General features: G+C 41.3%; 1 non-coding gene across 1 annotated transcript; it reads right to left on the bottom strand.

The window, feature by feature from the left end:
- Positions 1–14594: 14594 nt before the first annotated feature.
- LOC112768577 (small nucleolar RNA R71) lies at positions 14595–14702 on the bottom strand. Its single transcript, XR_003185987.1, has one exon. It is a non-coding gene; the product is annotated as a small nucleolar RNA R71 (small nucleolar RNA).
- Between the last annotated feature and the right edge of the window lie 7218 nt (positions 14703–21920).

Here is a 21920-nt window from a genome sequence, read left to right as displayed (position 1 = left end):
CGACATTCCAGCAATAACATTCACTAAAGAGCACGCATCCGGCATCATCTCGGGACACGATGATCCCATGGTCATCACTATCATACTAGCAAATGCCAATTTACACCGCACACTAGTAGACCAGGGGAGTTCCGCCAACATCTTATTCAAGACAGCCTTCGACAAACTCGGACTAGATGAAAAGGAGCTTAAAGCGTACCCAAACAACCTGTTCGGACTAGGAGACACTCCGATACAACCACTGGGATACATATCGCTACACACTACTTTTGGAAAAGGGAACCAATCTAGGACCCTCAAAATAGACTACATTGTGGTCGACGTAAGTTCAGCCTACAATGCTCTCATAGGTCGGACAACACTCAATCAGCTCGGCGCAATAGTCTCAACTCCGCACCTATGCATGAAATTCTCAACTACAGAGGGGATAGCCACGATAAAAGCAGATCAAAAAATGGCACGTCACTGTTATAACGAGAGCTTAAACCTCAAAGGCAGGGGAGAAGAGTTTCATACAATTGAGCTTGGTAGAGCTCAGCGACAAGAAGAACTCCGCCCGCACCCAGAGGGTGAGGTAGAGAAGGTCCAGATTGGAGACACCTCGGACAAAACAACTAACATCGGTACGGTCCTGAGAGGAGACTCAAGAGAATTACTGATACAATTCTTACGAGAAAATGTCGACCTCTTCGCATGGAAAGTCGCAGACATGCCAGGCATAGACCCTAAGCTAATATGCCACAAGTTCGCGGTCTATCCAGGATCTCGGCCGGTACAGCAAAAGCGCAGAAAACTCGGGCCAGAACGATCCCAAGCTGTGGAAGAACAGGTACGAACGTTACTGGAGGCAGGATTCATAAGAGAAGTCAAATACCCGCTATGGCTAGCCAACGTCGTCTTGGTGAAAAAATCAAATGGGAAATGGCGCATGTGCACCGATTACACCAATCTCAACAAAGCCTGCCCAAAAGATCCATACCCACTCCCAAGTATTGACGCTCTGGTAGATGCTTCCTCCGGATATAGATACCTCTCGTTCATGGACGCTTACTCGGGATACAATCAAATCCCCATGTATCCCCCAGATCAAGAAAAGACCACGTTCTTAACACCAAAGGCAAACTATTGCTACATCGTGATGCCTTTCGGTCTCAAGAATGCGGGGGCCACTTATCAAAGGCTAATGAACAAAGTCTTCTCGGATTACATCGGAGAAATTATGGAAGTCTATGTGGACGACATGTTGATAAAGACAAAAAGTGAAGATACATTATTATCCGATCTGGCTCAAGTGTTCGACACGATAAGGAAGCATAACATGCGACTCAACCCTGTAAAATGCACCTTCGCAGTCGAAGCAGGAAAATTCTTGGGTTTCATGCTCACGCAAAGGGGAATTGAAGCAAATCCAGACAAGTGCCAAACTATACTCAACATGAAGAGCCCAACCTGTGTCAAAGAAGTACAACAGCTTAATGGAAGATTGGCCGCTTTATCCCAATTCTTGGCAGGGGCCGCGATAAGATCTCTCCCTTTCTATGCTACTTTAAGAAAGGGAAAACAGTTCGAATGGACAAAAGAGTGCGAACAAGCCTTCCAAGACTTCAAGAAGTTCTTAGGACAGCCACTTATCCTATCCCAACCACGAGTAGGAGAACCGCTCATATTATATCTCGCAGTAGGAAGCAGGGCGGTAGCATCCGCACTAGTCAGAGAAGACAAAAATGGACAACAACCCATCTACTTCATTAACAAAGCACTACAGGGATCCAAGCTGAACTATCAGAAAATAGAAAAAGTTGCATACACTCTCATCTTAACGTCCCGACGACTCCGCCCCTACTTCCAGGCCCACACCATCAAAATCCGAACTAACCAGCCCTTAAAGGGAATATTGCAAAAGACAGATTTAGCAGGCAGAATTCTACAATGGGCAGTCGAACTGTCAGAATTTGACCTCCAATACGAAACTCGGACGGCCATCAAATCACAATACCTGGCCGACTTCATCGCCGAATTCACAGACATCCCGGAAACCCTCACAGAGTGGAATCTCTATGTGGACGGTTCTTCCAATAAAACTGGAAGCGGCGCAGGCGTGATAATAGAAAGCAACCAAGGAACTCAAGTCGAGCTCTCCCTCAAGTTCGGGTTTCCAGCCTCCAACAACCAAGCAGAATATGAAGCACTATTAGCTGGCTTGAAGCTGGCTAAAGAAGTCGGAGCTCAAAAACTCAATATTTACAGTGACTCACAAGTAATCACATCACAGATAATAGGGAGCTACCAGGCAAAAGACCCCACCATGAAAAATTACTTGGAAAAAACTAAAGAACAGCTCGGACAAGTTGGGGAGTATAAGATTTGCCACATACCCCGCGAACAAAACGCCCGAGCTGATGCACTCTCAAAACTAGCCAGCACCAAACCAGGGGGCAACAATAGAAGCCTCATCCAGGAAATATTGCAGAACCCATCAATCTCAGAAGAGGAAAAAATCCTGACTATAACAAGTCAGGACCAAGGACGGATGACCCCCATAATCAACTACCTTAAAACAGGAGCACTCCCTACAGAAGGAAAGGAGGCAAAGAGGTTAAAAAGGGAGGCACAGTACTACACCATCATAAACAACATCCTTTACAAAAGAGGAATTTCAGTACCTTTATTAAAATGCGTACCAACCGCTAACACAAAAGAAGTGCTAGAAGAGATACACGGCGGCATTTGTGGCAATCATCTCGGAGCCCGAGCTCTCGCCAAAAAAGTACTTCGAGCGGGATTCTACTGGCCAACTCTACAAAAAGAAGCTACAGAATTTGTAAAGACATGTCCACCATGTCAGAAACATGCCAACTTTCACATCGCCCCGCCAGAAGAGCTCATCAGCGTAACTTCGCCTTGGCCATTTGCAAAATGGGGACTCGATCTTCTCGGCCCCTTCCCACAGGGATCAGGACAGGTTAAATTCCTCATAGTAGGAGTAGACTACTTTACAAAGTGGATCGAGGCAGAGCCTCTGGCCAATGCCACTGCTCAAAGAAGTCGGAAATTCTTATATAGAAACATTGTAACAAGGTTCGGGGTTCCATATTCAATAACTACGGACAATGGCACACAATTCACAGACGCAGGCTTCAGAAAACTGGTAGCCGACTTGAATATAAAGCACCAGTACACCTCCGTCGAACATCCACAAGCCAATGGGCAGGCCGAAGCTGCTAATAAAGTCATACTGGCCGGATTAAAATGGAGGTTACAAGGTGCAAAGGGAGCTTGGGCAGAAGAGCTCCCACAGGTCCTGTGGGCATATCGAACAACGCCACATTCCACCACGAAGGAATCCCCCTATCGATTAGCATATGAAATAGAGGCGATGATTCCAGTAGAGATTGAGGAAGGATCGTCCAGAGTGGTTCACTACAATGAGGGAGCCAACTCCCAGCTCCAAAGAAAAGAGCTCGACTTACTACCCGAAATCCAAGAAAGAGCTCGGATCAAAGAAGAAGCTCTAAAACGCCGAATGGCTTCCAGATATAATCAAAAGGTAGTGCCGAGAAGTTTTGCAGAAAATGATCTCATCCTAATCCGAAATGATATCGGAACAACTCGACCAGGAGAGGGAAAACTGGCAGCAAACTGGAAAAGACCCTACCGAGTTATTGAAGTACTTGGAAAGGGCTACTACAGACTGTCTGAACTCGACGGACGAGAGCTTCCCAGGTCATGGCACGCCTGCAACCTCAGAAGGTACTACAGTTAGAAGAAATAAAAGATCTCATCCTTGGATGCACTCTTTTTCCTGAAAAGGTTTTTTAATGAGGCACCAAGTTGAGACTCATACCACCCTATATGTATATATTTGCACTTTTTTCTTTAAATAAAATGCATTTTAAGATATTCTACAAAGATTTTAAGACGCATGAATCTGAAGCATTCATTGTCCGATTATAAAGCAACAGATCGGCAGAAAGTGAAAAGCAATTTCACTGCACGATCATGATAAAGATAAATCATCCGATAAAGGTGAAAACGCGATTCACCCAAAGGACGATATAGATATGCCAACACAAAATAATGTAAGAAGTTATCGAAAGTGATCTAAAAAAAGAACCTGACGAGGTCTTACGGATCGCTAAAATAATAACTTAAAGACTGGCCGACGTTGAAAAATCGGACCAAGTCAACCCAAGTTATAAGTAAACCCTGGAAAGAGGTCTGGCCAACCCTATTAAAGAGGATTACTTTAACTTAGAAGGGCTCGACATGATAAAGTCAGCCCAAAAGGAAAAGTTATCAAAGTAGTCCCTGAAAGAGATCTGACAAAGATCCAAGAAAGAGGACTACAAATAACTTAAAGGAGACCGATATAACCAAGTCGAACTCCTACTACTTAAAAGTTATCAAAGTAGTCCCTGAAAGAGATCTGAGAAAGATCCAAGAAAGAGGACTACAAATAACTTAAAGGAGACCGATATAACCAAGTCGGACTCCTACTACTTAAAAGTTATCAAAGTAGTCCCTGAAAGAGATCTGACAAAGATCCAAGAAAGAGGACTACAAATAACTTAAAGGAGACCGATATAACCAAGTCGGACTCCTACTACTTAAAAGTTATCAAAGTAGTCCCTGAAAGAGATCTGACAAAGATCCAAGAAAGAGGACTACAAATAACTTAAAGGAGACCGATATAACCACGTCGGACTCCTACCACCTAGAAGTTATCAAAAAAGTTCCTAAAATAGATCTGACAAAGATCCAAGAAAGAAGAATACAAAAGGAGACCGATATAACGAAATCGGACTCCTACTACTAAACAAGTTATGAAAATAATCCCTAAAAGATATCTAGGAAAGGGATTACAAAATAACTTATAAAAGGATTGCAAAAAACAACTCGGAGGACCAACTTGAAGAAATCGGTTACAAATCATCAGAAATACAAGACGGAGCGAGAACGAACCAAAAATCAAGTTAGACCTGCCTAGTCGCAACCACAAAGGACACAAAGTACAAAGCAAATCCAAAAAAGGTTGAGCTGTAAGATTCCAATATTCACAGAAAAGAAATACCAGGTCAGGCGCAAAAAGCATGATATAATCCACGAGGTTATAAATGCCTCAGAGGCCAAAAACAAGTTACCTTTTGTTTTTTCAAAAAAAACAAAAGTTGCTAGGCTAGCAACAAGAAAATGTCAACGGTTAACCAAACACAAAGAGTTAATAAAGCCCACAAGCCGGGCCAACTACATGTCCAGAATAAAAAACTAAGATTCAGAAGATTTCTTAGCAGCATCAGGCCGAGGAGACGGAGGGCGAGTCTGGAGAGGAACGGCTTCTACAGTACCGTCATCCCGGTTCAAGATCTGGCAGTCAGGATCAGAAGCGGGAGGACCCACCTCGGCAGGAACGGCAGAAGTCGACACCTTGGCAGAGGCTACAGGGGGAGGATCAACATCATCCTCATCCTCGTCATCAGGGATAATCTTGCCATCCTTGACAACATTATCCAAGCTAAAGAGGGTCAGGTCGGCCTCGGGAGCAATAACCCGAACTTGTTCCTTCAGGTTCTCATAGGCCGCAGTTACACTACCAACAAGATGACCCTGAAGTTCGGAATAATTAGCCCGGGCAGTCTCCAACTCTTCTCTCAGACGCAACACCTCCCGATAAGACGTCACATAACTATCCTTATGTCTCATAGCCGTGTCCTCAGCCAGTCTCAGAGAGGCCGCCAGAGAAGCGGAACTAGCCTTTTCATTCTCAAAGTCTTTTTCCAACTTGGCCACCTTTACTTCAAGCTCCTCTTTCAAGCCCTTCATCCGATCAAACTCCTGTTTGGCTTCCTCCATAAAAGCTTTAGTGGCATGAAGAGGAAGACTTTGAGCAGTTCGGTATAAGACCGCCCCCAGGTGTGCCAACTTGATGCCACTCCGGGTGACATAATCAAAGTGATGAAGAAGCGACACGTCATCCATAGAAAGAGCACCATAAGGGCCGATTTGTTGATCTACAAACTCAACCGCATCAAAGTCAGGAGCATCAAGATTGAAAGTCTCAATTGTTTTTTGCTTTTTACTAGGAGGGGCACCCAAAGCCGCAACAGAAGAAGGATCGACCAGACGGACCCGAGGAGTAGGAATCGCTTTCCTCGGCCCGGGAGAACTCGAAATAGGAGGTTTAACTAGAGGCTGAGAAGATCCCTCTCCGGCCGCCTTGGCCGAGAGGTTCAAAGCAGCGGTCGCCTTCAACGCCTTCTTATAGGCCCTCATAGAATCATTATTCTTCGACATCTCTGAAAAACACAAAAAATCAAAAACAAGTCACAACGCAGGAAAAACAAAGCTCGGGAACGCGTATAAAAACAAATCGGAACAGTATCCAAAGCAGCTTGAACCAAAGATGGATCACCCAAAATTTCTTCGTGTCCAGATGGGGAGGCTTCCCCCACAAATCCTCAAGAACAACTACAAAGGCCCGCTCAACCTCACTAAGCATTTCCCACGTGTAACGTGGCACTCTTATATTCTTTTGCCACTCCAGAGGAAAAGCAGGCTCATCATTTTCATCAAGAAAAAAGGGGCAAACCCCCTCAATGGCACGGACTCGAAAGAAATAGTTCTTAAAATCTTTAAACGACTCATCATACATGGCAAAAACTTTATGCCCCTGGGCCGACCTGAAAGAAACCCAGGAAGCTTTCTTTTTGGAGGAACCTCCAGGCTTGGCCGAGACAAAAAGATAAAGGAAAAGAGTTTCAGAAGGGGTTATGCCCAACTTCTGACACAGAAGCTGAAATATTTTGATAAAACCCCAGGAGTTGGGATGAAGCTGGGACGGAGCAATATTGCAGGACCACAACAAGTCAGTTTCAAAAGCAGTAAAAGGGAAAGTAACGTTTACTTGGCTGAAAAAGTATTCATAAGCATAGAAAGAGGGACGTTCCCCCTCGACGGAAGTCGGAAAACAAACTCTCTCATCGGAATCAGGAGCAACAAGTTCATAATCACCCTCACGGGCACTGTTATTACAAATCCTGTGGCGCTTCCTCAGCTCTGTGCAAAATTCAGCATCCACAATAGAAACACACAACAAAACAAGGGAGTCCAGCCAATCGGACATCCCTTCGGGAACTTTGGAAGACATCTCTACAATGTTATTGCGAGAAGACATGAGGCCAACTAATCCTACAAGTAAGAAAAGAAGATGGGATTACGAAAACATCTCGGACAAGGGAGAAAACAACTCAATACGATGCAGGTGAACACACAGAAAAGGAAAACCCCAAGACTCAAACCAAAATCTTGGGGCATCCTTTGGAGGCAGTAACAAAGCAAGAGAATTTACAGCTCCCACCCCAGCATCTTTCAAACAAGAAAATGACTTTAAACAGCAAGTAGTGTCAAAAGAAAAAATCATCAAAATCTATCAGCAAAAACATTCCCAAAATCAAGTACGCCAAGAAGAAACCATCAAAGGTGCGAACTTTTTCAGAGTCAGGCAAAGCAACCGTCAAATAAAGCAAGGAACAGATGCGGATAGCGATATCAGAACAGTAACAACAAATAACCACAAAACTACAGAAAGCCTCGAGGGAAATGCCAAAAAGAGTACACAAAGGAAAGCCAGGAAAAACACATTTACAGTGACAAGCAAATGCAAGATCACGAAAAGATTCAAACTTTCAAACATGCAAAATCAGAGCTTCACCAAAAATCTAAAGACGAAACCACGAAAGAAGCAAAATAGTACCAACCTGGAAAAATAGCAAGCTTCAAGAGAATTGAAGATGGAAGGCGAAATCTGAAATCGCTCTCTCACCAGTAAAAGAAAGGGCACGAGCAAAAGCAACATCGCAGGAAGAAACGCGAAACTGCAAAACTTCAGGCGGAGGCTTCAGAAAAAATTAAACAATGCCGCAACATAGAGAAAAGCTAAAAGTGAGAGAATAAAGGAAGAAAATGGGAAAGAAGTTACGAAAAGGGCGAAGGAGAGAAACTATCTCTGTGTTTTTTCAAAATAAAGAGCCAAAAGGGAAACGGGGCAATTAATGATAAAATTAATGAAAGCATTAAACCCCTGCACGTTCCCAAAGCGCCGATATAAAAGCGCGCGCTTTTAGAGGAAAACGTTCTACATTCAAAAACTCCTACAAAGAAACCGACAAGATGCTTGAGTTCGGCTTCACTAAAGAAGGACCGAAGTCAAGAACTCGACCTCAGAAAGAAGACCGAGCTCAAGCAGGGGCACTGTTCATACCTTGGGTCGAGCTGTCCGAACCGGGATGTTCAGTAGCAAAACGACCGACCTGTTCAGGTCAAGCGGACCGACTTCTTTACGAAGAACTCGGCCAAATCGACAGGAAAGCCCAGTAAAGGGCCCAAACGAAGGAACACAACCCAAATCCAAAGGCAGCCCAAGCCTACAGAGAGAAGGGCGGTTCCATTGAAGATACGCTGACCCCAACTCAAAAGATAAAGATAAGATAAGATAACTAACTTATCTTATCCAAAAGGTCACATCTCACCATTATAAATACACTGGAGCACCCATGTATAACTCATACTCTAATTCTACATAAAACCTGCTTAATACCTGTGCTAACTTAAGCATCAGAGTCTCTTGCAGGTACCCCCCACCCTCCGGTGGTCAAGGATCAGCAGTGCAGCAAGTCCAACAAGTCGGACACAACAGCTCCGGCCGCCACCAGCCAGCCGGACACGTCATCTCCGACCAGTACAGAAGATCTCCTCCGAGATCGACCTCCAGTTTCAGGTAACCCTCGGAACAGAAGCTATAATGAGAACATGCATCAAGGTTGGGACAATCAAAGATGGGAGGAGCCACAAGGATTTGATCAACCCTCTTGGCAACAACCCCCTCCAATGCGCTATAACCAACAACCATTCTATGAAGCATACCAAGATGATGAATATGGTGGACCCCCTTGTAGTTACCAACAAGCCCCACCATATACTTATGAACCGCCTCCTCAACATAACTCTGAACCACCACACTCACAAGCCTCCTACTACCGAACACCCTCATCTGAGCCTAACCCTTATCCACTATATCGACCATCCTATGAGCCATACATAGATCCACTCCAATTTCTACCCAATTACTCCCAAGAACCACCACTTCCATATACCCCATCTCCATATCCTTATCAAGAAGAACCACCTCCATATTATGAGCACTTTCTCCCAACAAATGAACCCTTCTATCCACCGCAACCTCCATTGGATAACAACACACTTATCTCTACTCTCATTGGTCTCACCTCTAAACTCTAATATCTTATATCCCGTAAGGACCAACCCTCTACCTCCAATATTCAACCTTCAAGCTTTAGTGCACCACCACCCTCCGTGCAAGAATACCTATATCCATCAATCCAAGAGCAACATGATCCCAATGATGCTACTGACCCGGAACAAGAGAGAAGGGATCGTCTTCACGAATTCATACTTCATAAGAAGCTAGAGGAGGCCCTAAAGGTGGACGTAGTAGATATCCTTGAAGGCGAAGGAGTGGTTGAAGAATTAGTGAAGGAAGACATCAAGGAGAAGTCTGATTTTGTCTTAGAACAAGTGGAGAAAGCTGAGTTTATCACAGAAGAGGAAGTGGTTGAAGACTTGAGAGATGCGGAACCTCCATGGGAAAGTCCAGTTATAGAGCCTCCTTCCAAGATATCTGATGTTGATGTTGAGGAGGGTGTACAACCTCCAAGGCATATCATGGTTGAAGTCTTTGAAGAGGTTGATCAAGAAATGGAGATTAAAGAAGAAAAGACACAACCTCCCATGCCCTTGGTAAGCAATGAAGCAGATATTGAATTGGAAGAAAACTACCAAGAGGAAAAGGTTGAAGTTAAAGAGGCTTGCAAGGAGGTGGAAGAATTCAAAGAAGAGCACAAGGGAGTGGAACTTGCAAGATCATTGGAAACACCTCTCCCAAAGCCATTACCATCCAATACAACATTCAAGTGGGTAAAATTCTTATCCTGGACCTTTACTTTCCAACTTGAATATGGTTTACTTGAGACAGATGATCAACTTAGAGCTCTTTGTGGCATTAAGAGTAAGAGGGAGATGGGTACTGGTAGGAGTTTTCCTGCAAGGTTCAATATGGTTGCACGCTCCAAGTTGAAGTGCAAGGATTGGTATAAGTCTCAATTGAATGGGTCTAGGAGGTTGTTTGGATGCCTCAGTGAGAATTTCGATTACTCACCACCCAAGTGGAAAAATGATGATCAACAAGAAGATGGGTGTAAAAGCAAGGTTTGGGACCCCGGAATTCATTCCCACAATCAACACTCTTGGGGCCTTGTCACTTGCTTTAACTTGCTTAAAGGCTTTATGTGCCTAATTTGGGACCCCGGAGGCTATTGGAATTACAAACATTGGTGGGATTCCTGGATGAGTTCAAGCACAAGCCACCATGACAAGGGTCTCACCAAACGTCCAACTTAAGGATTTTAACTAAAAGTGCTAGGTGGGAGATAACCCACCATGGTATGATCGTTCCTTTTCATTCTTAGCTTTATTTTATTTTGTTTTTATCAGCATTCATTCATAATTTTTGCATAGTCATCTGCATTCTGCATTCTGCATTTTGCATTAAAAAAAATGGTGGACGATGCGCAAGCGTCCCTGACGCGTGTGCGTTGCTTGCGGTTCTGCCAGACCACGCGTAAGCGTCCCTGACGTATGCGCGTGATTCTGAAATTCGGCGTAATTATGTGTTTTGGCAGAGAGTTGTGATGGCTTGGCACTGGTATCGTGTTAGAAGCACAAATTCACCCACGCGTACGCGTCCCTGACGCGTACGCGTCACGTTCACCATTTGGTCATCCACGCATGCGTGATGAGCGGATAATTTATACGCTTTTTGGCATTGTTTTTAGTATGTTTTTAGTATGTTTTAGTTAGTTTTTATTATATTTTTATTAGTTTTTAATTAAAAATCACATTTCTAGACTTTACTATGAGTTTGTGTGTTTTTCTATGATTTCAGGTATTTTCTGGCTGAAATTGAGGGACCTGAGCAAAAATCTGATTCAGAGGCTGACAAAGGACTGCTGATGCTGTTGGATTCTGACCTCCCTGCACTCGAAATGGATTTTCTGGAGCTACAGAACTCCAAATGGCGCGCTCTTAATTGCGTTGAAAATTAGACATCCAGGGCTTTCCAGCAATATATAATAGTTCATACTTTGCTCGAGTTTAGACGATGCGAACTGGCGTTGAACGTCAGCTCTCTACCCAATTATGGAGTCAAACGCCAAAAACACGTTGCAAAGTGGAGTTAAACGCCCAAACTAGCACCAAAGCTGGCGTTTAACTCCAAGAAAAGTCTCTACATGTTTAAAGCTCATGCTCAGCCCAAGCACACACCAAGTGGGCCCCGGAAGTGGATTTCTACATCATTTACTCATTTCTGTAAACCCTAGTAACTAGTTTAGTATAAATAGAACTTTTTACTATTGTATTTACATCTTATGCATTCTGTGTTTATCTTTAGATCATATTGATCACGTCTAGGGACTGGCCTCTCAGCCATGCCTGGACCTTGTTCTTACGTATTTTCAACGGTAGAGTTTCTACACTCCTTAGATTAAGGTGTGGAGCTCTGCTGTACCTCGAGTATTAATGCAATTACTACTATTTTCTATTCAATTCAGCTTATTCCTATTCTAAGATACTCATTCGCACCCAAGAACATGATGAATGTGATGATTATGTGATGCTCATCACCATTCTCACCTATGAACGCGTGCCTGACAACCACTTCCGTTCTACATGCAAACAAGGCTTGAATGAGTATCTCTTAGCCTCCTGATCGTGAGATCAGAGTCTTCGTGGTATAAGTTAGAACCCATGGATGGCCATTCCCGAGATCCAGAAAGTCTAAACCTTGTCTGTGGTATTCCGAGTAGGATCTGGGAAGGGATGGTTGTGATGAGCTTCAAACTCGCAAGTACTGGGCGTAGTGACAGACGCAAAAGGATAGTAAATCCTATTCCGGTATGATCCAGAACCGACAGATGATTAGCCGTGCTGTGACAGAGCATTTGGACCATTTTCACTGAGAGGACGGGATGTAGCCATTAACAACGGTGATGCCCGACATACAGCTTGCCATGGAAAGGAGTAAGAAGGATTGGATGAAGACAGTAGGAAAGCAGAGAGACAGAAAGGACAAAGCATCTCCATACGCTTATCTGAAATTCTCACCAATGAATTACATAAGTATCTCTATCTTTATTTTACGTTTTATTTATATTTTAATTATTAAATCTCCATAACCATTTGAATCCGCCTGACTGAGATTTACAAGATGACCATAGCTTGCTTCATACCGACAATCTCCGTGGGATCGACCCTTACTCACGTAAGGTTTATTACTTGGACGACCCAGTGCACTTGCTGGTTAGTTGTGCGAAATTGTGACAAAGAATTAAGATTATAAACGTGCGTATTGAGTTTTCAGCACCATTACCAAAGAAGATGGACCGTCACGATTTCTGCGCACCAAGTTTTTGGCGCCGTTGCCGGGGATTGTTCGAGTTTGGACAACTGACGGTTTATCTTGTTGCTCAGATTAGGTAATTTTATTTTATTTTTAAGCTTTTTATTTCTTATTTTTGAAAAATACAAAAAAAAATTCTTTTTCGTTTTTCACAAAGTAATTTTCGAAAAATCAAAAAAAAATTTTAATAAAATCATAAAAACAAAAAATTTGATGTTTCTTGTTTAAGTCTAGTGTCAATTTTTAAGTTTGGTGTCTATTGCATCTTTTTAGTTTTGCTTTAAATTTTCGAAAAATACATGCATGGTGTTCTTCATGATCTTCAAGTTGTTCTTGATGTTCTTCTTTGTTTGATCTTTGCATTTTTATGATTTGTGTCTTTTGTTGTTTTTCATATGCATTTTTAATTTGTTAGTGTCTAAAGTTTGAAAATTTCTAAGTTTGGTGTCTTGCATGTTTTTCTTTTTTTGAAAATTTTCAAAAATAAGTCTTGATGTTCATCTTGATCTTCAAAGTGTTCTTGGTGTTCATCTTGACATTCATAGTGTTCTTGCATGCATCTTGTATTTTGATTCATAATTTTCATGTTTGAGTCTTTTTATTGTTTTTCTCTTTCTTCATTAAAAATTCAAAAATAAAAAAAAATTATATATATCTTTCCCTTTTTTATCTCATAATTTTCAAAAATTTGAGTTGACTTTTTAAAAAATTTTTAAAATCTAGTTGTTTCTTATGAGTCAAATCAAATTTTCAATTTAAAAATTCTATCTTTTCTAAACCTTTTTCAAAAATCAAATCTTTTTCATTATTTCCTTTCTTAATTTTGAAAATTTCAAAATTTATTTTCAAAATCTTTTTAATGCTAACAATTAATGTGATTGATTCAAAAATATTAAGTTTGTTACTTGCCTAGTAAGAAAGATTCAATCTTTAATTTTCAAAATCATATCTTTTTGTTTCTTGCTAGTCAAGTAATCAACTTTAATTTTCAAAATCAAATCTTTTCAAAATTCTTTTTCAAATCTTTTTCAAAATAAATTTCAATCACATCTTTTTCAAATTCAATTTCAAAATCTTTTCTAACTTCCTATCTTTTCAAAATTGATTTTCAAATCTTTTTAAATTCATCTTATCTTTTTGTTTAATTCTTATCTTTTTCAAAACTACCTAACTAATTTTTTCTTTCTAATTTTCGAAAATCCCTTCCCTCTTTTTCAAAATTCAATTCTAATTAACTAATTGTTTTAAATTTTAATTTAATTTAGTTTCAATTTTTATTTTCGAATTTTAACTTTAATTTTTATTTTTATTGAATTTTCGAATTCTTCTCTTCCTCATCTCCTTCTATTTATTTATTCATCTATTAACACTTCTCTTCCACCCAAAAATTCGAACACCATCTTCCTCTCTGTGTTCGAGTTCTTCTCTTCTCCTTCTTATATTCTTTTCTTCTTATACTTGCATAAGGAATCTCTATACTGTGATATAGAGGATTTCATATTTTCTTTTGTGTTCTTTTCTTTTTCATATGAGCAGGAGCAAGGACAAGAACATTCTTGTTGAAGCAGATCCTGAACCTGAAAGGACTCTAAAGAGGAAACTAAGAGAAGCTAAAATACAACAATCCAGAGACAACCTTACAGAAATTTTCGAAAAGAAAAAGGAGATGGCAGCCGAAAATAATAACAATGTAAGGAAGATGCTTGGTGACTTCACTGCACCAAATTCCAATTTACATGGAAGAAGCATCTCAATCCCTACCATTGGAGTAAACAATTTTGAGCTTAAATCTCAATTAGTTTTTCTGATGCAACAGAACTGCAAGTTTCATGGACTTCCATCAGAAGATCCTTTTCAGTTCTTAACTGAATTCTTGCAGATTTGTGATACTGTTAAGACCAATGGGGTTGATCCCGAGGTCTACAGGCTTATGCTTTTCCCATTTGCTGTAAGAGACAGAGCTAAAATATGGTTGGATTCTCAACCTAAGGATAGCCTGAACTCTTGGGATAAGCTGGTCACGACTTTCTTAGCCAAGTTCTTTCCTCCTCAAAAGCTTAGTAAGCTTAGAGTGGATGTTCAAACCTTCAGACAAAAAGAAGGTGAATCCCTCTATGAAGCTTGGGAGAGATACAAGGAACTGACCAAAAAGTGTCCTTCTGACATGCTTTCAGAATGGACCATCCTGGATATATTCTATGATGGTCTGTCTGAATTAGCTAAGATGTCATTGGACACTTCTGTAGGTGGATCCATTCACCTAAAGAAAATACCTGCAGAAGCTCAGGAACTCATAGACATGGTTGCAAATAACCATTTTATGTACACTTCTGAAAGGAATCCTGTGAATAATGGGACGCCTTAGAGGAAGGGAGTTCTTGAAATTGATGCTCTGAATGCCATATTAGCTCAGAACAAATTATTGACTCAGCAAGTCAATATGATTTCTCAGAGTCTGAATGGATTGCAAGCTGCAACCAACAGTACTCAAGAGGCATCTTCTAAAGAAGAGGCTTATGATCCTGAGAATCCTGTAATAGCAGAGGTGAATTACATGGGTGAAACCTATGGAAACACCTATAATCCCTCATGGAGAAATCATCCAAATTTCTCATTGAAGGATCAACAAAAGCCTTAACAAGGCTTTAACAATGGTGGAAGAAACAGATTTAGCAATAACAAGCCTTTTCCATCATCCACTCAGCAACAGACAGAGAAGTCTGAGCAGAATCCATCTGGCTTAGCCAATTTAGTCTTTGATCTATCTAAGGCCACTTTGAGTTTCATGAATGAAACAAGGTCCTCCATTAGAAACTTGGAGGCACAAGTGGGCCAACTGAGTAAAAGAGTCATTGAAACTCCTCCTAGTACTCTCCCAAGCAATACAGAAGAAAATCCAAAAGGAGAGTGCAAGGCCATAACTTTGCTTAGTGTGGCCGAACCCATAGAGGAGGAGGAGGACGTGAATCCTAGTGAGGAAGACCTCCTGGGACGTTCAATGACCAATAAGGAGTTTCCCTTTGAGGAACCAGAGGAATCTGAGGCTCATCTAGAGACCATAGAGATTCCATTGAATCTCTTTTTACCATTCATGAGCTCTGATGACTATTCATCTTCTGAAGAAGATAAAGACATTGTTGAAGAGCAAGTTGTTCAATATTTAGGAGCAATCATGAAGCTGAATGCCAAATTGTTTGGTAATAAGACTTGGGAGGATGAACCTCCATTGCTTATCAAGGAACTAAATGCCTTGGTTTAGCAAACTCTACCTCAAAAGAAACAAGATCCTAGTAAATTCCTAATTCCCTGTAACATAGGCACCATGACCTTTAAGAAGGCTCTGTGTGACCTGGGATCAAGCATAAACTTAATGTCACTCTCTGTAATGGAGAAACTTGGGATCTTTGAGGTGCAAGCTGCCAGAATCTCATTAGAGATGGTAGACAACTCAAGAAAAGAGGCTTATGGACAAGTAGAGGACGTGTTAGTAAGGGTTGAAGGCCTTTACATCCCTGCTGATTTCATAATCCTAGACACTGGGAAGGATGAGGATGAATCTATCATCCTTGGAAGACCCTTCCTAGCCACAGCAAAAGCTGTGATTGATGTGGACAGAGGAGAATTGATCCTTCAACTGAATGAGGGCAACCTTGTGTTTAAAACTCAAGAATCTCCTTCTATAACCATGGAGAGGAAGCATGAAAAGCTTCTCTCACTGTAGAGTCAACCAGAGCCCCCACAGTCAAACTCTAAGTTTGGTGTTGGGAGGCCACAACCAAACTCTAAGTTTGGTGTTGTACCCCCATATCCAAACTCTAAGTTTGGTGTTGGGAGGTATCAACAATGCTCTGAACATCTGTGAGGCTCCATGGGAGCTCACCGTCAAGCTATTGACATTAAAGAAGCGCTTGTTGGGAGGCAACCCAATGTTATTTACTTATGTTTATTTATTTTCCATTGCTATTTTATGTTTTCTGTAGGTTGATGATCATGTGAAGTCACAAAAATTACTGAAAAATCAAAAACAGAATGAAAAACATAATGAAAAATAGCTCACCCTGGAAGAAGAGCTTACTGGCGTTTAGACGCCAGTAAGGCTAGCAGAATGGGCATTAAACGCCCAGTCTAGCACCATTTTGGGCGTTTAATGCCAGAAATGGGCACCAGTCTGGAGGAAGAACAGAATGAAAAACAGAATGAAAAACAGCTCACCCTGGAGGAAGAGCTTACTGGCGTTTAACGCCATAACAGAGCATGAAACTGGCGTTAAACGCCAGAAACAAGCAGCAGTCTGGCGTTTAAATGCCAGGATTGCACAGTGAGGAAAGCTGGCGTTAAACGCCAAAAACAAGCATGGAACTGGCGTTTAACGCCAGAAATGGGCATGAAAGTGGCGTTTAACGCCAGAAATGGCCAGCAGTCTAGTGTTAAACGCCAGGATTGCATACATAGGGCGTTTTACATGCCTAAAAGGTGCAGGGATGTGAATTCCTTGACACCTCAAGATCTGTGGACCCCACAGGATCACCTCAGGATCTTTGGACCCCATAGGATCACCTCAGGATCTGTGGACCCCACAGGATCCCCACCTACCTCAACTCACCTTCTCTCTTCTTCCTCACACAATCCAATAACCCTCTTCCCCAAACACCTATTCACCAATCACCTCAATCTCTCTTCCCCATCACCTCTTCACCACTCATATCCATCCACACTTTCCCACCCAAACCCACCCTAAATGGCCGAACCCAAAAAATCCCCCCTCCACTATATAAACCCCTCACTACTTCTTTATTTTTACATAACACAACCCTTTATTCTTCCCCTTGGCCGAATATACCCATCTCTCCTTCTCCTCTATTCTTCTTCTTCTTCTTCTACTATTTCTCCTCTTCTTTTGCTCGAGGACGAGCAAACATTCTAAGTTTGGTGTGGTAAAAGCATAGCTTTTTTGTTTTTCCATAACCATTGATGGCACCTAAGGCCAGAGAAACCTCAAGAAAGAGGAAAGGGAAGGCAATTGCTTCCACCTCTGAGTCATGGGAGATGGAGAGATTCATCTCAAAAGTCCATCAAGACCACTTCTATGAAGTTGTGGCCAAGAAGAAAGTGATCCCTGAGGTTCCTTTCAAGCTCAAGAAGAATGAGTATCCGGAGATCCGACTTGAAATTCAAAGAAGAGGTTGGGAAGTCCTCACCAACCCCATTCAACAAGTCGGGATCCTAATGGTTCAAGAGTTCTATGCGAACGCATGGATCACTAGGAACCATGATCAAAGTATGAACCTGAATCCCAAGAATTGGCTTACCTTGGTTCGGGGGAAATACTTAGATTTCAGTCCAAAAAGTGTAAGGTTGGCATTCAACTTGCCAATGATGGAGGAAAACGCACGCCCCTACACTAGAAGGGTCAACTTTGATCAAAGGTTGGACCAAGTCCTCATGGACATATGTGTGGAAGGAGCTCAATGGAAGATTGACTCAAAAGGCAAACCGGTTCAACTGAGAAGACTGGACCTAAAGCTTGTAACTAGAGGATGGTTGGAGTTCATTCAACGCTCAATCATTCCTACTAGCAACCGGTCTAAAGTTACTGTAGACCGGGCCATCATGATCCATAGTATCATGATTGGGGAGGAAGTTGAAGTTCATGAGATTATACCTCAAGAACTCTACAAGGTGGCTGACAAGCCTTCCACTTTGGCAAGGTTAGCCTTTTCTCACCTCATTTGCCACCTCTGCAATTCGGCTGGGATTGACATAGAGGGAGATATCCTCATTTATGAGGATAAGCCCATCACCAAGAAGAGGATGGAGCAAACAAGAGAGCCTATTCATGGAGTTCAAGAGACGCATGAGGAAGCTCATCATCAAGAAATCCCTGAGATGCCTCAAGAGATGCACTTCCCTCCACAAAACTATTGGGAGCAAATCAACACCTCCCTAGGAGAATTAAGTTCCAACATGGAACAACTAAGGATGGAGCACCAAGAGCATTCCATCATCCTCCATGAGATTAGAGAAGATCAAAAAGCTACGAGGGAGGAACAATAAAGACAAGGAAGAGACATAGAGGAGCTTAAGAGCACCATTGGCTCTTCAAGAAGAGGAAGACGCCACCCTCACTAAGGTGGACCCGTTCCTTAATCTCCTTGTTCTTATTTACCCGTTTTTCATTTACTATGCTTTATGTTTTATTTATGTTTGTGTCTTTACTATATGATCATTAGTGTCTAGTAACTATGCCTTAAAGTTATGAATGTCCTATGAATCCATCACCTTTCTTAAATGAAAAATGTTTTAATTACAAAAGAACAAGAAGTACATGATTTCAAACTCATCCTTGAAATTAGTTTAATTATTTTGATGTGGTGACAATACTTTTTGTTTTCTGAATGAATCCTTGAACAGTGCATATGTCTTTTGAATTTGTCGTTCATGAATGTTAAATATGTTGGCTCTTGAAGAATGATGAAAAATGAGAAATGTTATTTGATGATCTGAAAAATCATAAAAATGATTCTTGAAGCAAGAAAAAGTAGTGAATACAAAAGCTTGCAGAAAAAAAAGCAAGCAGAAAAAGCCAATAGCCCTTAAAACCAAAAGGCAAGGGTAATAAAAAGGATCCAAGGCTTTGAGCATCAGTGGATAGGAGGGCCTAAAGGAATCAAATCCTGGCCTAAGTGGCTAAACTAAGTTGTCCCTAACCATGTGCTTGTGGCGTAAAGGTGTCAAGTGAAAAGCTTGAGACTGAGCGGTTAAAGTCGTGATCCAAAGAAAAAAGAGTGTGCTTAAGAACCCTGGACACCTCTAATTGGGAACTTTAGCAAAGCTGAGTCACAATCTGAAAAGGTTCACCCAGTTATGTGTCTGTGGCATTGATGAGCGGATAAATTATACGCTTTTTGGCATTGTTTATAGTATGTTTTTAGTAGAATCTAGTTACTTTTTCAGGACGTTTTCATTAGTTTTTATGTTAAATTCACATTTCTGGACTTTACTATGAGTTTGTGTGTTTTTTTATGATTTCAGGTATTTTCTGGCTGAAATTGAGGGACTTGAGCAGAAATCAGATTCAGAGGTTGAAGAAGGACTGCAGATGCTGTTAGATTCTGACCTCCCTGCACTCAAAGTGGATTTTCTGGAGCTACAGAACTCCAAATGGCGCGCTTCCAATTGCGTTGGAAATTAGAAATCTAGGGCTTTCCAGCAATATATAATAGTCCATACTTTGCTCGAGGATAGACGACGTAAACTGGCGTTCAACGCCAGCTCTCTGCCCAAATCTGGCGTCCAGCGCCAGAAATGGATCAAGAACCAGAGTTCAGCGCCAGAAATGGATCAAAACCTGGCATTCAACTCCACAAATGGCCTCTGCACGTGTAACATTCAAGCTCAGCCCAAGCACACACCAAGTGGGCCCCAGAAGTGGATTTATGCATCAATTACTTACTCATGTAAACCCTAGTAGCTAGTCTAGTATAAATAGGACCTTTTACTATTGTATTAGACATCTTTGATCAGTTTTATGCTATCCTAGATCACATTTTGGGGGCTGGCCATCTCGGCCATGCCTGGACCTTTTACTTATGTATTTTCAACGGTAGAGTTTCTACACTCCATAGATTAAGGTGTGGAGCTCTGCTGTTCCTCAAAGATTAATGCAAAGTACTACTGTTTTTCTATTCAATTCAACTTATTCCGCTTCTAAGATATTCATTCGCACTTCAACCTGAATGTGATGAACGTGACAATCATCATCATTCCCCATGAACGCGTGCCTGACAACCACTTCCGTTCTACCTTCGATTGAATGGGTGTCTCTTGGATCCCTTAATCAGGATCTTCGTGGTATAAGTTAGAACCAATGGATGGCCATTCAAGAGAATCCGGAAAGTCTAAACCTTGTCTGTGGTATTCCGAGTAGGATTCAATGATTGAATGACTGTGACGAGCTTCAAACTCACGATTGCTGGGCGTAGTGACAGACGCAAAAGGATAGTAAATCCTATTCCAGCATGATCGAGAACCGACAGACGATTAGCCGTGCCGTGACAGGGCATTTGGATCATTTTTCCGAGAGAAGACCGAAAGTAGCCATTGACAATGGTGATGCATTACATAAAGCTTGCCATAGGAAGGAGTAAGACTGATTGGATGAAGACAGCAGGAAAGCAGATATTCAGAGGGACAAAAGCATCTCTATACACTTATCTGAAACTTTCACCAACGATTTACATAAGTGTTTCTATCCTTTATTTTATGTTTATTTAATTATTATTCGAAAATTCCATTATCAATTTATATCTGCCTGACTGAGATTTACAAGGTGACCATAGCTTGCTTCATACCAACAATCTCCGTGGGATCGACCCTTACTCACGTAAGGTATTACTTGGACGACCCAGTGCACTTGCTGGTCAATTACACGGAGTTGTGAACCATGGTATTGGCATCATGTTTTTGGCGCCATTGCCAGGGAAAGAAAGAGCAATGAATTTTACATAATTAAAGTGTAATCACGATTCCGCGTTACCAAGTTTTTGGCGCCGTTGCCGGGGATTGCTTGAGTTTGGACAACTGACGGCTCATCTTGTTGCTCAGATTAGGTAATTTTCTTTTCGTTTTCTTTTCAAAAATTTTTCAAAAATCTTTCAAAAATTTCTCATCTGTTTTCGAAAAATTTTTTTTTTTAGATTCAGAATTTTTAAGAATGAATTCTAGTGTTTCATGAAGCATGTGAAGCCTGGCTGGCTGTAAAGCCATGTCTAAATTCTTTTGGACTGAGGCTTCCAACCATCAGCTGTTATACGACTGTAGGGTATGTCAGGCATGTCATGTCTGAGTTACATGCTAAAGCTTGGCTGGCCATTGGCCATGTCTAGTGTTTTGGACCGGAGTTTTCATTGAAAGCTTGGCTGGCTAGTGAGCCATGTCTAATTCCTGGACTGAAGCTTTAGACTAAGAATGCAAGATTCTTGGAATTCATATTAAAAATTTTGGAATCCTTATTTTTCTTTTTCATATAATTTTTGAAAAATACCAAAAAAATTAGAAAATCATAAAAATCAAAAATATTTTTTGTGTTTCTTGTTTGAGTCTTGAGTCATATCATAAGTTTGGTGTCAATTGCATATGCATCTTGCATTTTTCGAAAATTCATGCATTCATAGTGTTCTTCATGATCTTCAAGTTGTTCTTGGTAAGTCTTCTTGTTTGATCTTGATGTTTTTCTTGTTTTGCATCTTTTGTTGTTTTTCATATGCATTTTTCGTTTGTTAGAGTCTAAACATGAAAGATTTCTAAAGTTTGGTGTCTTACATGTTTTCTTTGCATAAAAAGATTTTCAAAAATATGTTCTTGATGTTCATCATGATCTTCAAAGTGT

The sequence above is a fragment of the Arachis hypogaea genome, chromosome 17 (genome assembly GCF_003086295.3).
Source record: "Arachis hypogaea cultivar Tifrunner chromosome 17, arahy.Tifrunner.gnm2.J5K5, whole genome shotgun sequence".
In the NCBI taxonomy this organism is placed as follows: Eukaryota; Viridiplantae; Streptophyta; class Magnoliopsida; order Fabales; family Fabaceae; genus Arachis; species Arachis hypogaea.
The sequence above is the reverse complement of the archived record's forward strand: the minus strand, read 5'-3'. Positions and strand labels throughout refer to the sequence as shown.